At 44.5% G+C, this 14,605-nt stretch overlaps 1 pseudogene; it reads right to left on the reverse strand.

The window, feature by feature from the left end:
- Nucleotides 1-582: 582 nt before the first annotated feature.
- LOC122890965 lies at nt 583-12,358 on the reverse strand (annotated as a pseudogene).
- Between the last annotated feature and the right edge of the window lie 2,247 nt (nt 12,359-14,605).

The raw sequence follows: 14,605 nt of genomic DNA on the forward strand, positions 1-14,605 counted from the left end.
GGGTGATAATGTTAATATGGTTATCTTATTTAAAGAGTCCTTATCCTTCAGAGGAACTTACATATTATATATATGAATAAAATAGTATGCTGTTTGGGACTTGCTTCAGCATAATCTGGAAGGTTAAAGGGAGTGGGGAGAATAGAAATGAAACAGGATAATGAGTTAATTGTCAACCTGGGTGATGGATACAGAAGCAAGCATTCATTGTACTAGTCTCTCTATTTTTATATTTATTTGAAATTTTCTATAATAAAGAGGTTTTTAAAAAGCTACTTAAGATTAAATAGAACAACTTCCTCTTCTGTTATAAATAAGTCATTTTTCCTTTATAGTAGTTTTTCTTTCCAGTACACTCAAGCAAGGACAGTTGTGCATATAACTCCCATTAACAACTAGCCCGAACATGGTCAGAGTAATAAGAAGTTGGATGGCGTGATCACAATCCAGAAATAATTTGGTGGTTTAGAGCTTGAGCCAAATCTAACAAGGAAGATTTAACAGAGATTAATGTAAAATAAAATCCTACAGGTGCATTCAAGCAAAGCAGCAGTATGGTTCAGCATGGGGAAACACAAATTCCTAATGGCTTGTATAAAATGGCACCAGCTCAGGATGAGTCAGCAGCAGGAAGGAGATGCCAAACTCACCTACAGGGTTGAAGGATATACAACAGGAAGCCCCATGCCCACTCTTTTCCTAGGCTAGTCAGGCCACTCTTGGAAGTCTGGGTTGGGTTTCAGGCATCCAGAGGATGGGATGTCTATGGTACAGCATCCCAAAGCAGAGTAGGAAATGGAAATATTCCACCTGGAGAAGGAATCCAATGAAGGGGGAAACCATCCTCAAATATTTGTAGACTGCCATGCATAAGAGGACTTAGGGTTGTTCCCTATGGCCACAGAGGGAAAAAACTTGGACCAATGAGTGGAATTTAAAGGTAGGACTCACCTGAGCATCCTCTGTGAAAGAGAGGTATTACCTTCCACAGAAAGGTGGGCTGCTAATTGTGGAATAGTGTTTTAGAGAAGACTTCAATGTCTAAGTGGGGAATCCTTTTCAGGGCCTCCGAAGTCATTTCTATCCTTGAGAGTCTGAATCTTCATAAATTAATTAATAGTGGTAACGCTTGAAGTAATAATGGTAATATCTCCAATTTATTGAGTACTTATCTTGTTCTGAGAGCTGTGCTGAGCTCTGGCATGCATTATATTATTTAAGCAGTCCACCAGTCAACAAGTAAACACTTCCTGTCCAGTATTACATAACATACAAACAATATATATACTATGTAGTCCCTCTCTTTAAAGAGCTTATAACCTAGTTGTTAATCAAAATTTGCACACATGAATGAATATGAATATGAGGGGGCACCTGGGTAGCTCCATCATTAGGTGTCTGCCTTCGGCTTGGGTCACGATTCCAGAGTCTTGGGATTGAGCCCTACATTGGACTTCCTGCTTGGTGGGGAGACCTGCTTCTCCCTCTCCTATTCCCCCTGTTTGTGTTCCCTCTCTCACTGTCTCTGTCAAATAAATAAATATAATCTAAAAAAAATGGTATATGTTATGAAGTATAATGCCTCCATCAGAAAGGATGAATACCCAACTTTTGTATGAACTTGGATGGAACTGGTGAAGATTATGCTGAGTGAAATAAGTCAAGCAGAGAGAGTCAATTATCATTTGGTTTCACTTATTTGTGGAGCATAAGGAATAACACAGAGGACATGGGGAGATGGAGAGGAGCACGGACTTGGGGGAAATAAGAGCGGGAGACAAACCATGAGAGACTATGGACTCTGAAAAACAAACTGAGGGTTTTGGAGGGGAGGGGGGAGGGAGGTTGGGTGAGCCTGGTGGTGGGTATTATTGCATGGAGCACTGGGTGTGGTGCATAATCAATGAATTCTGGAACATTGAAAAGAAATTTTAAAAATAAATAAAAATTTAAGAAAAAATCTCTATGAATATTTTCATTTTATTAAACACTTTCATGTATATTATTTCATGTATTCTTGGAAACATCTCTGAGAAGCAGATATTATTTTTATTACTACAATACTAACAGCTAATATTTGAAATCACTCTCTTCCTCCGTGAGTGTCCATTTCCAAATTGCTCATCATGAGCCTAGTTCTAATCAAGAGAAGACTATTTTCTCAATTTCCTTTATTTTTATTTTCCTCTTGTCCCAATAATAAGAGGGTTAAATTTAAAAAAATAATAATAACAGGGACATCTGGATGACTCAGTCAGTTAAGCGTTTAACTCTTAATTTCAGCTCGGGTCATGATCTCAGGGTCGTGAGATCAAGCCCTGGGCTGAGCTTGGCACTGAGCATTTAGTCTCCTTGAGATTCTCTCTATCTCCCTCTCCCTCTATACCTTCCCTCCAACCTTTCCCCCACACTCTCTCTCTAAAAATAATAATATAAATAATCCATGTTTTTAAAAAGGAAGCAAATATTCTAATAATCTAATGAAAAATATTCCCCAGAAGCTGAGACAAAAATGTAAACATGCTAAATTATGGAAGTTTTATTATCCATAAATGCTTTGAGACTATTTTGTTGCTCTTGGTTTTAAAGGCAACAAAACAAAATGGACAAGGTCTGGGTCTTTTTTAAAGTTGAGCTTTGAAACAAATGTTTACTTGATCTTTTTTTTCCCTCTATTTTATTTTATTTTTTATTCTACCCTCTGCTTTATTGAAGCTTGTATTCTTTTTTTTTAAAGATTTTATTTATTTATTTATTTATTAGAGAGAGAGAGGGAGAGAGAGCAAGCACAGGCAGACAGAATGGCAGGCAAAGGCAGAGGGAGAAGCAGGCTCCCTGCCAAGCAAGGAGCCCGATGTGGGACTCGATCCCAGGACGCTGGGATCATGACCTGAGCCGAAGGCAGCTGCTTAACCAACTGAGCCACCCAGGCGTCCCTTTTTTTTTTTTTCCCCAATTTATTTATTTTCAGAAAAACAGTATTCATTATTTTTTCACCACACCCAGTGCTCCATGCAAGCTGTGCCCTCTATAATACCCACCACCTGGTACCCCAACCTCCCACCCCCCCGCCACTTCAAACCCCTCAGACTGTTTTTCAGAGTCCATAGTCTCTCATGGTTCATCTCCCCTTCCAATTTACCCAAAAGCACATACCCTCCCCAATGTCCATAACCTTCCCCCCTTCTCCCAACCCCCTCCCCCCAGCAACCCACAGTTTGTTTCGTGAGATTAAGAGTCACTTATGGTTTGTCTCCCTCCCTATCCCATCTTGTTTCATGGATTCTTCTCCTACCACTTAAGCCCCCATGTTGCATCACTACTTCCTCATATCAGGGAGATCATATGATAGTTGTCTTTCTCCGCTTGACTTATTTCGCTAAGCATGATACGCTCTAGTTCCATCCATGTTGTCGCAAACGGCAAGATTTCGTTTCTTTTGATGGCTGCATAGTATTCCATTGTGTATATATACCACATCTTCTTGATCCATTCATCTATTGATGGATGCACAGGACATTTGATAAGTCCTACCCAAATATGGATCTCCCTTTGCCCCTCCCTTTCTTTTACTCTGGCAGTCAGGCTATAGAAAAAGCAATTTTTCTGAAGAGCTAAAGCAAAATCATGAGAAATCATGTCAAACACTAGAAATGGAATGCATAAGATACTCACGGATGCACACTGGGCTCTGACACTCCCCAGACATCCTGTTTAGGAAAATAAAGTAAATATTATGGAAAACTCATGGGGACTCCTCTCAGCATCTCTGTTCAGAGTTATCCTCTGTGATGCCAGAGTACAATATTACAAGCTGCAGCCTCAGGGACTGAAGTTAGGCATGAGAAGGGATTCCCTGAGGTTCTAGGATGGGGATGCAGAGAAACAGAGATATAAAGTGTCTCTAGATACTTGACTCTGCCATCACCTTGGTCTTGGTTCCTTCACTGGCAAAACTGGAATAATATACTTCTTTTTCAGTGTGTTGAGAAGAGTGAATTAAGCCGCAAAGAATGTCTAGCACAGTGTCTGACCTAAACCAAAAGTGACACAGCTCTTATCTGTGCCAGAGATGGAGAGGCAAAGAGTGACTGGTGTGGAGGTAAGTGGAAACCAGTTTCGAGAATAGGAGGAGCAGGCTGCTAGGACAACCTAGTATCTATCTGTATTCTCCATATCAGGATTGGCTGGCATTGGCCTTTGGGGTGTACTATATGCCTGTTAGGAAGCTTTAAGTATTCAGCTCTAACAAAGATGGTATTCCTCAGCCCAAAGGGGTGAGTGCTAGACAGTATAATTCAGTTATTCAAGCATTTGTGGAGACCCTATTTTGTCCTCTGCCACTGTGTCTAACCAATGACCATAAAATCATTTGAAACTTGATTCTCAAATTGTCCTCCTTGCCCTAGCCAGAGTCCCTACCCACCTGCACTCCTCGCCATCCAACATCTTCTGGTAGGTGGCGATCTCCAAATCTAATGCCAACTTGATGTTTATCAGCTCCTGGTAGTCATGCAGGAGATAGGCCAAGTTTTCCTAGGCCTGCTGCAGGGCCTTCTTGAGCTCTGCCAACCTGGCCTGGGCATCTTTGAGCGTCATTAACCCTGTTGTTCAGTGTCAGCAATTGTTGCCTGCAGGTTAGGATTCTGAAGGAGGAGAGAGAAGAGAAGGATTGAATCTCTAAAATCACCTGGGCACATGGCAGGTGACCGTGCTAACTCCTTCTGCCCATATCACTCATATCCATGGAGCTACATGATGCTAGGAAATTCCAATGGTCAATTGAATCCTTACCCAGAGATCCCAGAGATATTGATCACCTGCTTCCCAATCTCTTAAAGGGGTATAATCTATGGTATGAAACCCCAGAAACTCAGTCCCACATATTTCATGGAGCCTTGGGGCCACAACAAATGAAATGAGGGAAGATCAATTCTATCTTGAAGATGATAGGTAGGAATAAAAGTAACATACATGAAGCCATCACTCTGTATGGTATTACCTGGGAAGCTCCATTGTAGCTTCCAATAAGGACCCGAAAGACTTTCCACCCTACTAGGTTCAGGTGCCCCACTGGCATCTCAGAGCACGATTTTTATCACAGTTATAATCCCAGGCTTTGGGGAGTCACACCCACCTGCATCTTGATGCTCTCGATCTTGGTCCGCAGCCTCTGGACCATCTTGTTGAGCTCTGCAATCTCATTCTTGGTGCTCCTCAAGTCATCACCATATATGTTGGCTATAGTCTGCAGCTCCCCAAGCTGGAAGTTAAGGAGCAGATAGGAAGAAATTATTCCTAACCCTCAAATACATGTGTATGAGAAAGAGAATAGAAGTGCAGTCAATCCAGAAAGTCCTAATATTACACAGAAGTCCACCAGGCATTTAGAATGGAAAGGATCACTTAACTAAAAATCAAAGTTGCTCTTAAAGATATCAGGCAGTATTATAGAGGGCACAGCTTGCATGGAGCACTGGGTTGTGGTGAAAAAATAATGAATACTGTTTTTCTGAAAATAAATAAATTGGAAAAAAAAGATATCAGGCAGTAGAAAGGAAAACATTGCAAGTCATAGGTATTTGTAAAAGATATTTTGGTGGGTTTCCACTGAACAAACTGCATTATCTGGGATGTTGCCAAGAAGGGCTGGAGGTGAAGGAGCAGGAGCCCTGGATAAATCTTGTTAGTCTAGACTGTTGCAGGGACTCCTATTTACCTTGACCTGGTATAGCCCCTCAGCCTCAGCCTTGATCCTCTAGGTGATCTCTTCATACTGGCCCTTGACCTCAGTGATGATGCTATCCAGGTCCAGATGCCGGTTGTTGTCCATGGACAGGATGATGGACATATCACTGGATTCTGACAGGACCTGGTTGTATTCCTACATGCACACAGGAACACACCATTGGGCAGTGTCATCATCTCTCTAGGATGCCCTAAACCTTCCAAGCATTGGCTCTGGAATGTTGTGGGGTCAAGAAAATTAAATCTTATTGGAGGGAAAGGAAAAGGACAAGACAGTGATCCAGAAACCAGGCAGTAATAAAATTCCCAGCAGGCAGTGAGGGATTGCCCTTAACTCTCCTTTTACAGATTTCCCTTGAGAGCCTATGTACATGCGGATTCTAAAGGCATGGACTGCAGATTCTGAAAGTCTGGAGCCATGGGAGGGAGAAAAGGGAGGACATAAGCAATATGATTAAGGAGGTGTAAAATTGAAGAAATGAAGAAGAAATAGGGATAAAGATGGGAAAGACTGCAAATGCCTGCTGCCAAATAGATTTCACAGAGGAAGCTGAATCCCCAGAATCAAGCAAGATTTGAGACCCTGTGTCATGGCTTCCACCCTACAGGACAGTATGAAGGTCCTTACAGCTTCAAAGAGGGCTCTCAGAAAGCTGACTTCACTGGTCAGGCTCTCCATTTTTATTTCCAAGTCCACTTTGGTCATGTAGGAAGTATCCACATCCTGAAAGTAAAAAACAGGGGCACCTGGGTGGCTCAGTGGTTTAAGCCTCAGTCTTTGGCTCAGTTTATGATCTCAGGGTCCTGGGATCGAGCCCCGCATCAGTCTCTCTGCTCAGCAGGGAGCCTGCTTCCCCTGCTCTCTCTGCCTGCCTCTCTGCCAACTTATGATCTCTCTCTCTGTCAAATAAATAAATAAAATCTTAAAAATAAAAAAAGAAAGTAAAAAAAATAGAGAATTAGCCTTCTTAGCTTCAGTATTATTCTCATTAGTTACCACTGAATTTAATAACATTGGTTATCATGTTTACATAGTTGAGGGACCAAAAATCATTTAAACCAGACCTTACACTTGTAGTAGAGAGTATTGATAATTGAGCTCAGTGTTAGAAAAAAATCACCACTATCCATTTTTGTAGCTTGGATAGTTAGGGTGGTAGTTCTTAAGAGTTGCAGTTAACTATAATGTGTAAGGAATGGCTCAAAGCAGTTTTGCAACTGTTGAGCCAAACACACTTGAGAGATATCCTAACTACAGAAAACAAAAACAACAAAAAAACCCACGCAAACACACAAAAAAACAGAAAGCCCTCAGGGCATAGGCTCAGATGCAAGGCTGGAGTTGTTCTGGCCATCAACAACAGGACAACATTTGGAATTCTGCTCTGGACAAAGTGCTAGCCAGTCTCACATCCCTGGGAAGATGCCACCATTCCCCCCCCCCAACTTCCTTTGTGCATGGGAGGACCCTGTGACAGCTTGTTCTTCACCACTGGCCTGCTCACCTTCTTCAGAATCATGAAGTCATTCTCAGCCTCTGAGCGCTTATTAAGCTCATCATTGTACCTACAAGAAAGGAGAGAGGTCATGTTCGAGGGTGACTGAGCCAAGTGTATGTGCCCATGTGCCCAGAGAAAGGTCTTTATTCCAGAGGGTGGTATGTAACCTAGGGCAGAGATGCAGGTGACTATTCCTTGGATAAGACCAAACTAAAGCCAGTTGAGTGGCATGCTTTATTAAAATGGTAGGGCCTTTAAGAGCACACTAGCACTCCATTTCTGACATTCCATAATATTGGAAATAGAAGATAAAACAAGTGACAGAATTGGTACATAAACCCTGGTGTCCTTGGGCAACACATTGATGCAGGTCTCTGGATTCTCTACTGCAAGGACTCAGGCTAGTCCTCATGAACAAAAAACCTGTGGTCACTCCCAAGGCCACCTCCCACCTATACCCGAAGCTCCCAGCTGTTCCCTTCTCCATCTGTGTCCTGCATCCCCTTGAATCTCCCTCATCACCCAGCACAAACGCATTCTCTAACTAGTCCTCACTCTTGGCAGTATGTTGGAATCACCTGAGGCTCTATAAAAGCTACCAGTGCCTGGATCCCATGCCTAGAAATTCTGATTCAATGAGTCATGTGTGCAACCTGGACATACAGAATTTATAAAGCTTCCAAAGTGATTCCGGTAAGCAGCACAGTATAAGACCCACTGTTGTCGGGGCAGCTGGGTGACTCAGTGGGTTAAAGCCTCTGCCTTTGGCTCAGGTCATGAGCCCAGGTTCCTGGAATCGAGCCCCACATCGCGCTCTCTGCTCAGCAGGGAGCCTGCTTCCACCCACCTGTCCTCTCTGCCTGCCTCTCTGCCTACTTGTGATCTCAGTTTGTGTAAAAAAAAAAAAAACCACTGTTGTTAGTGCCAAAGTGCCTGATATCTATCTCTGTCTAAAGGGGGCCCCCTTGAAGCCCACACTCTGACATACATCTTATTCTCCTTGGCACCAACACAAATATCAAAAGAGAGCAGATCCTCCTTCATCAGACCTGCATCCTGACACCCCATCCTGCGGCCTACAGATTCCTTGAGGACATGCACAAACAACTTCCCAGCCAAAAAGCCTCCACACCTCCTGACCTGCACCACAATCACCTAGACCCAGTGGCTGCTTCCCCAGCACCTCCATCACTCGCTTCCTCTTATACTCCTCCACAAGTGTTTGCATTGTGCTCAGTTCCCCATCCAGCTGACCCCGCTCCCTCAGCAGCCTATCCAGGTAGACCTGGAGGCAGCTGGTATGAGACTCAAAGAAAGGCTGCAGGTCATGGGCACTGGTCCTGGAGATGGTCTCCAGTACCTCGTTCTCCTGCTCCAGGAACCGCACCTGTGGTCAACCAGGAAGCAGAGGTCATGGCCTACACAGTCTCTGGTTCATGGGCAGACCCACGGTCCCAACCTACGCCTCATGTTTCCAGGCCCCCCTCCCTACCATGAGCCCTCACCTTGTCGATGAAAGAGACAAACTTGTCACTGAGAGTCTTGATCTGCTGCTTCTCTTGGGTCTTCATCTCCCTGATCTGAGGTCAGTCCCCATGTTCTGGGGCTGAAGGAGGCTCTGGTTGATGGTCACTTCCTGGATACTGAGGGGAAAGCTCCCTGAGCCCCCAAGGCCCGAAGCTCCTCCAGGAATGCTTCCCAAACCACCAGGTCTTCCTCCATTGTTAATGGAGCCTCTTCCAGAGCTACCTCTCGTGCCCCTTCCTCCAGCCCCACATAGACTCCCTCCAAAGGCACCTGTGCAACCCCTGCTGAGCTCCCAGTCTGGACAGCCCCTCTGGCCACACTGAGCAAGACCTTCTTGCTCCCCCAAAGATGGTACAGGCTCCGGCTGCCAAAGGTACCCCCTACCATGACACAGGAGGTCCTGCCTCCTCCAGAGCATGAGGCTGACTGGGACTTAGTGGGGCTGATACAGCTCTGGCCAAACACCACAACAGCAGAGCAGCCCCTAAAGCCCTTGGTGGCCTGGGACAGCCTGCTGGACTGCTGGCTTATCATTTTCTCTGGGCACAGGAAGATGTCCTGGGTCAGAAGCCTCTGAGGAAAAGGCACCTTCTGGTGCAGGGAAACAGGTGGCCCCTTTTATAGGCTCCAAAGAAATGGTTCATTTCCAGGGTTTCATTCGCTGGCTACAACTAATCCCCACACCAATTTCCTTCGCTGTAATCCCAGAGTCTCCATTTCAAGTCTTTCCTGTAATTAGCCTTGCGCTGAATTTGTGTACTACCAAACCAGGGCCCTCCCTTGATGAATGAGGTTGGTTCCTGCCAGGCATGGCCCAGCCTCAGGGCCCCAGGCACCAGCTTCTCAGGAGGCAGCAGGTTCAATTAGGTGACTCTGTGGCTTTTTCATTCCCCCAAAACCCTGTGCGTCCTCTCATGTCGCTAAGCTGTCTGCCTCCCAGAATGAATGAGGCGCCCACGCAGATTCCTGTGTTTAGGAGAGACAGAGTGGCGAGTAAGCTCCCTCCTACCTGTAGCTCCTCCATATCTCACAGTGTGTATCCATGGAACTCACCAGGAAGCCTCCGTTGGTTTGTCCCTGTCTCTGTGACACAAGCAGCTCCTCTGGTGTCCCAGTCACAGAGGGGCAGGTGTCAAGAGAGAATGTTCCAGACTGACCCAGAGGCCTAAGCAAGTGGACTAGATACTAGAGACATTCATCTGAGCCTTAGCACTGTTCACCATTGGGGTGACCAAGAGAATTCTAATGTCCCTTTCTGTCTCCCCTGGCTCCCTGCACGGTGTTATTGCTCCTGTCCAACTTGCTGCCCAGATGGACCCACATCCCCTATTTCACTCCCACACCAGGTCTCTTCCTCTTTCAAATATGCCTCCTCGATCCCCCTTCCAGGAAGCCTTCCCCCTTTCAGGCTCTTGTGGTTCCTAATGTCTGCATTCCCTTCCTTCCTTTTCCCTGCATGAAGGCTGTAGCCCTGTCCCTTTGACAATAGGCACCATGAGAGCTGGGTCTTATCTGTCTGGTCCAACAGTACCCCCATCGCCCAGCACAGTGCCTAGTCCATCATGGGCTCACAGGTTTTGTAGAATGAATGGCTGCCCAGTTTTTCCTACTTCTGGTACTGCCCCTCTATGTGGGTTCCTATGTGTGTCCCACCTCTATCATCACACTGGACAAGAAAGCCTTGTCCCTTAAGACACTCTCCCATCCAATCCATCTCTTACCCCAAGCTCAGGACAAAGCCCTGTAACTGTGAGCTCAGGATAGGGTTTTAAGAAACAAATTGTTAAATTAGCTGCTATTTGTGTTGGATGGCTTCCCTCTCTGCTAAAAATGCCACCTGTGTATCAGGCCCATTTTAAGTGTACAGGAAATGCAACCAGGTAGCCCACAGGTGGGTGAAAGGACCTAACTGATCAGAAGGCCTTGAACCTCCCTTGAACTCCTAAATTCTATTACCCCTCATAAATGCCCGCACATCCCACCTTGGATGCTTGTGGTGAAAGTCTGACCCCTTTGGGGGGCTGGGGAGAGAGGCTCCATTGTCCTCAAAATAAACAAAAGACAGATGATTCCATTAAGAACTCCACACTTGTGTTAATAGCAATCGCCATCCTAGCTACAGGAGAGATCAGAATCTGGTGGTTTCTGGTGAACACAGGCTAAGGAAAAGGACACAATACAGTGAGGGGATAGGGAAGGCCTTCCCTACAGAGCAGTTAGAAGTGCTGTAGCACTCCTGGCTGCTGTAGCATCTCCTCTAGAAGGAAAGGAAGTCATGACTGGGTGTCAGACACAAGTCCACTGCCATCTGACCCTGTGTGAGGGACTTGAGTAGCTTCTAGTTACATGTGGTAGAAGGGAGGAAGAAAGAAAAGGAAAGAGGGAGGGAAGGAAGGGAGGGGATAAAGAGAGAGAGGGAGTGGATGGAGGGAGGCAGTCAAGCCCAAGTGTACTACAGTTTACAGAGTTCCTCCTGCCTCTGGCAGGAGCTTACACTGGGCTTGGAACACACATTTGTTCACACCTTGGCATCTGCATGAACCTAACACCATGCCTTGCCTCTACAGACAGCACCATGGGAATAGCTCATGGGATGGCAAGTCAGTTCTCGAAGATGTGTGGGTAGCATATTCACTGCAAGGCATATAAGACAGCATGAGAGCTAAAGTTTAAACAAAAGCAGGTCTATCCAGCATTTATTGAGCATCTATTATAACATAGAATAAGGAGTTCAGAGGAAGGAGAAGATGTCTTCTATATATCTAAGAAGCAGTCTGACACTCTTACTCAGAACACAAGACATGCACAGATGGAGCCACATGTATACTGCAGTTACAAGAGGGGATGGAATTGGGAACTGTGGTGGGATGTTAGCCATGGAAGACTTCCCCGAGGAAGCCAATTTGAAGTGACAGACAGTATCCCATGTTAGGATAAAGAGACTTGCAAGAACCAGTCTGTTCAGCAAACATTATAGCTTTATTCTAAGCAAGATCATCAGAAGCTACTGAAAGCAACAGAGGGGAGCATGTTATATACAGAGATGCAGGGGCATGTGCCAGCCTGACCCATTGCGTGGGAAGAAATTATGCTGGTCATGGCAACCTGGCAAACTGTGGTGGGTCATGGAATTGGACGTGGTTCACTTCTCCCCCAAAGACCTACCCAGAGCCTCTAGTCTCTCCATGCTCTCCCATCCACTCCTACATCGCTGCCAACATGATCTTATGCAAATACCACTTTCAACATGTCACTCTCCTACTCAGAAAATGACTAGGCTTCCTATTCTAGAAGAATGACCTTCTCTTTACCTGTAACACCCTTCCACCTCTGCCCCTTGTTCCTTCCTTCCTCCTTTGTGCCTCACTTTATTATTAAGGCCTTACCACTCCCTCCAAGCCAATTTCTTGCTATTGTTTGGTGGGAAGTTGGGCCAAACCACCTCTTCCACCCTTGGGGCTCTAGGATCCCATGATGCCCCCACACTTTCCCTCACCATCATCCTTGGAGAGGTCCACCTGTGAGAGCATGACCCACACCACATCCTGGCCTGGGGATTCCTTGATCTTCTCAGTTACACTCATCTTCCTCCTCTACCTCAGCCACACACTCAGGGCCATGCCCTTGATCATCACAAAGAACTGTTCCCTCTTGGAAGCTTAAATATCAAATCCCCACTCTCTGGCCACAACCTTTCATCCTTCAGCTTATTTTCACCCACCTCCCACCACACCTCTCTTTATTCTTATAAATACTCACCTTGTCTCCATCCCTTCATTTTCTCCCAGTCTGTTAGCCCTCTCCTGGCCTCTTTTCCTGTTCTTCCCAATCTAAGTATTATTCATTCAACAAATACTTTTTTTTATTTTTTTTCAGCGTTCCAAAATTCATTGTTTATGCACCATACCCATTGCTTCATGCAATACATGCCCTCCATAATATCCACCACCAGGCTCACCCAACCCCCCATTCCCCTCCCCTCCAAAACCCTCAGTTAGTTTTTCAGAGTCCATAGTCTCTCATGGCTTGTCTCCCCCTCTGATTTCCCCCAAATCACTTCTCCTCCCCATTTCCTAATGCCCTCCATGTTATTCCTTATGCTCCACAAGTAAGGAAACCATATGATAATTGAAGCTCTCTACTGACTTATTTCACTCAGCATAATCTCTTCCAGTCCCATCCATGTTGATACAAAAGTTGGGTATTCATCCTTTCTGATGGAGGCATAATACTCTATTGTATGTATGGACCATATCTTCTTTATCCATTTGTCCATTGAAGGGCATCTTGGTTCTTTCCACAGTTTGGCAACTGTGGCCATTGCTGCTATGAACACTGGGATACAGATGGCCTTTCTTTTTACTACATCTGTATCTTTGGGGTAAATACCCAGTAGTGCAATTGCAGGGTAATAGGGTAGCTCTATTTTTAATTTCTTAAGGAACCTACACACTGTTTTCCAACTTGCATTCCAACCAGCAGTGTAAGAGTGTTGCCCTTTCTCCATATCTTCTCCAACACTTGTTGTTTACTGTCTTGTTAATTCTGGCCATTCTAACTAGTGTAAGGTGGTATCTCAATGTGGTTTTGATTTGAATCTCCCTGATTGCTAATGATGATGAATACTTTTTCATGTGTCTGTCAGCCATTCGTATGTCTTCTTTGGAGAAGTGTCTGTTCATGTCTTCTGCCCATTTTTTGATGTGATTATCTGTTTTGTGTGTGCTGTGTTCGAGGAGTTCTTTATAGATCTTGGATATCAGCCTTTTGTCTGTAGTGTCATTTGCAATTATCTTCTCCCATTCCGTGGGTTGCCTCTTTGTTTTGTTGACTTTCTCCTTTGCTGTGCAGAAGCTTTTGATCTTAATGAAGTCCTAAAAGTTCATTTTCACTTTTGTTTCCTTTGCCTTTGGAGACATATCTTGAAAGAACTTGCTGTGGCCGATGTCAAAGAGGTTACTGCCTATGTTCTCCTCTAGGATTTTGATAGATACCTGCCTCACATTGAAGTATTTTATCCATTTCGAGTTTATTTTTGCGTATGGTGTAAGAGAATGGTCGAGTTTCATTCTTCTACACATAGCTGTCCAATTTTCCCAGCACCATTTATTGAAGAGACTGTCTTTTTTCCACTGTATATTTTTTCCTGTTTTGTCGAAGATTATTTGTCCATAGAGTTGAGGATCCATATCTGGGCTCTCTACTCTGTTCCGCTGGTCTATGTGTCTGTTTTTGTGCCAATACCATGCTATCTTGGTGATCACACCTTTGTAGTAAAGCTTGAAATCAGACAACATGATGCCCCCAGTTTTGGTTTGTTTGTTTGTTTTTTCAACATTTCCTTAGCAACTTGGGGTCTCTTCTGGTTCCATACAAATTTTAGGATTATTTGCTCCAGCTCTTTGAAAAATCCTGGTGGAATTTTGGTCAAGATGGCATTGAAAGTATAGAAGGCTCTAGGCAGTATAGACATTTTAACAATGTTTATTCTTCTGATCCATGAGCATGGAATGCTCTTCCATCTTTTTACGTCTTCTACAATTTCTTTCATGAGTGTTCTGTAGTTCCTTGAGTATAGATCCTTTACCTCTTTGGTTAGGTTTATTCCCAGGTATCTTACGGTTCTTGATGCTATAATAAATGGAATCAATTCTCTAATTTCCCTTTCTATATTTTCATTGTTAGTGTATAAGAAAGCAACTGATTTCTCTACATTGATTTTGTATCCTGCCACATTACTGAATTGCTGTATGAGTTCTAGTAGTTTGGGGATGGAGTCCTTTGGGTTTTCCATGTAAAGTATCATGTCATCTGCGAAGAGAGGGAGGTTG

This window comes from Neovison vison, chromosome 12 (genome assembly GCF_020171115.1).
Source record: "Neovison vison isolate M4711 chromosome 12, ASM_NN_V1, whole genome shotgun sequence".
Taxonomy (NCBI): domain Eukaryota; kingdom Metazoa; phylum Chordata; class Mammalia; order Carnivora; family Mustelidae; genus Neogale; species Neogale vison.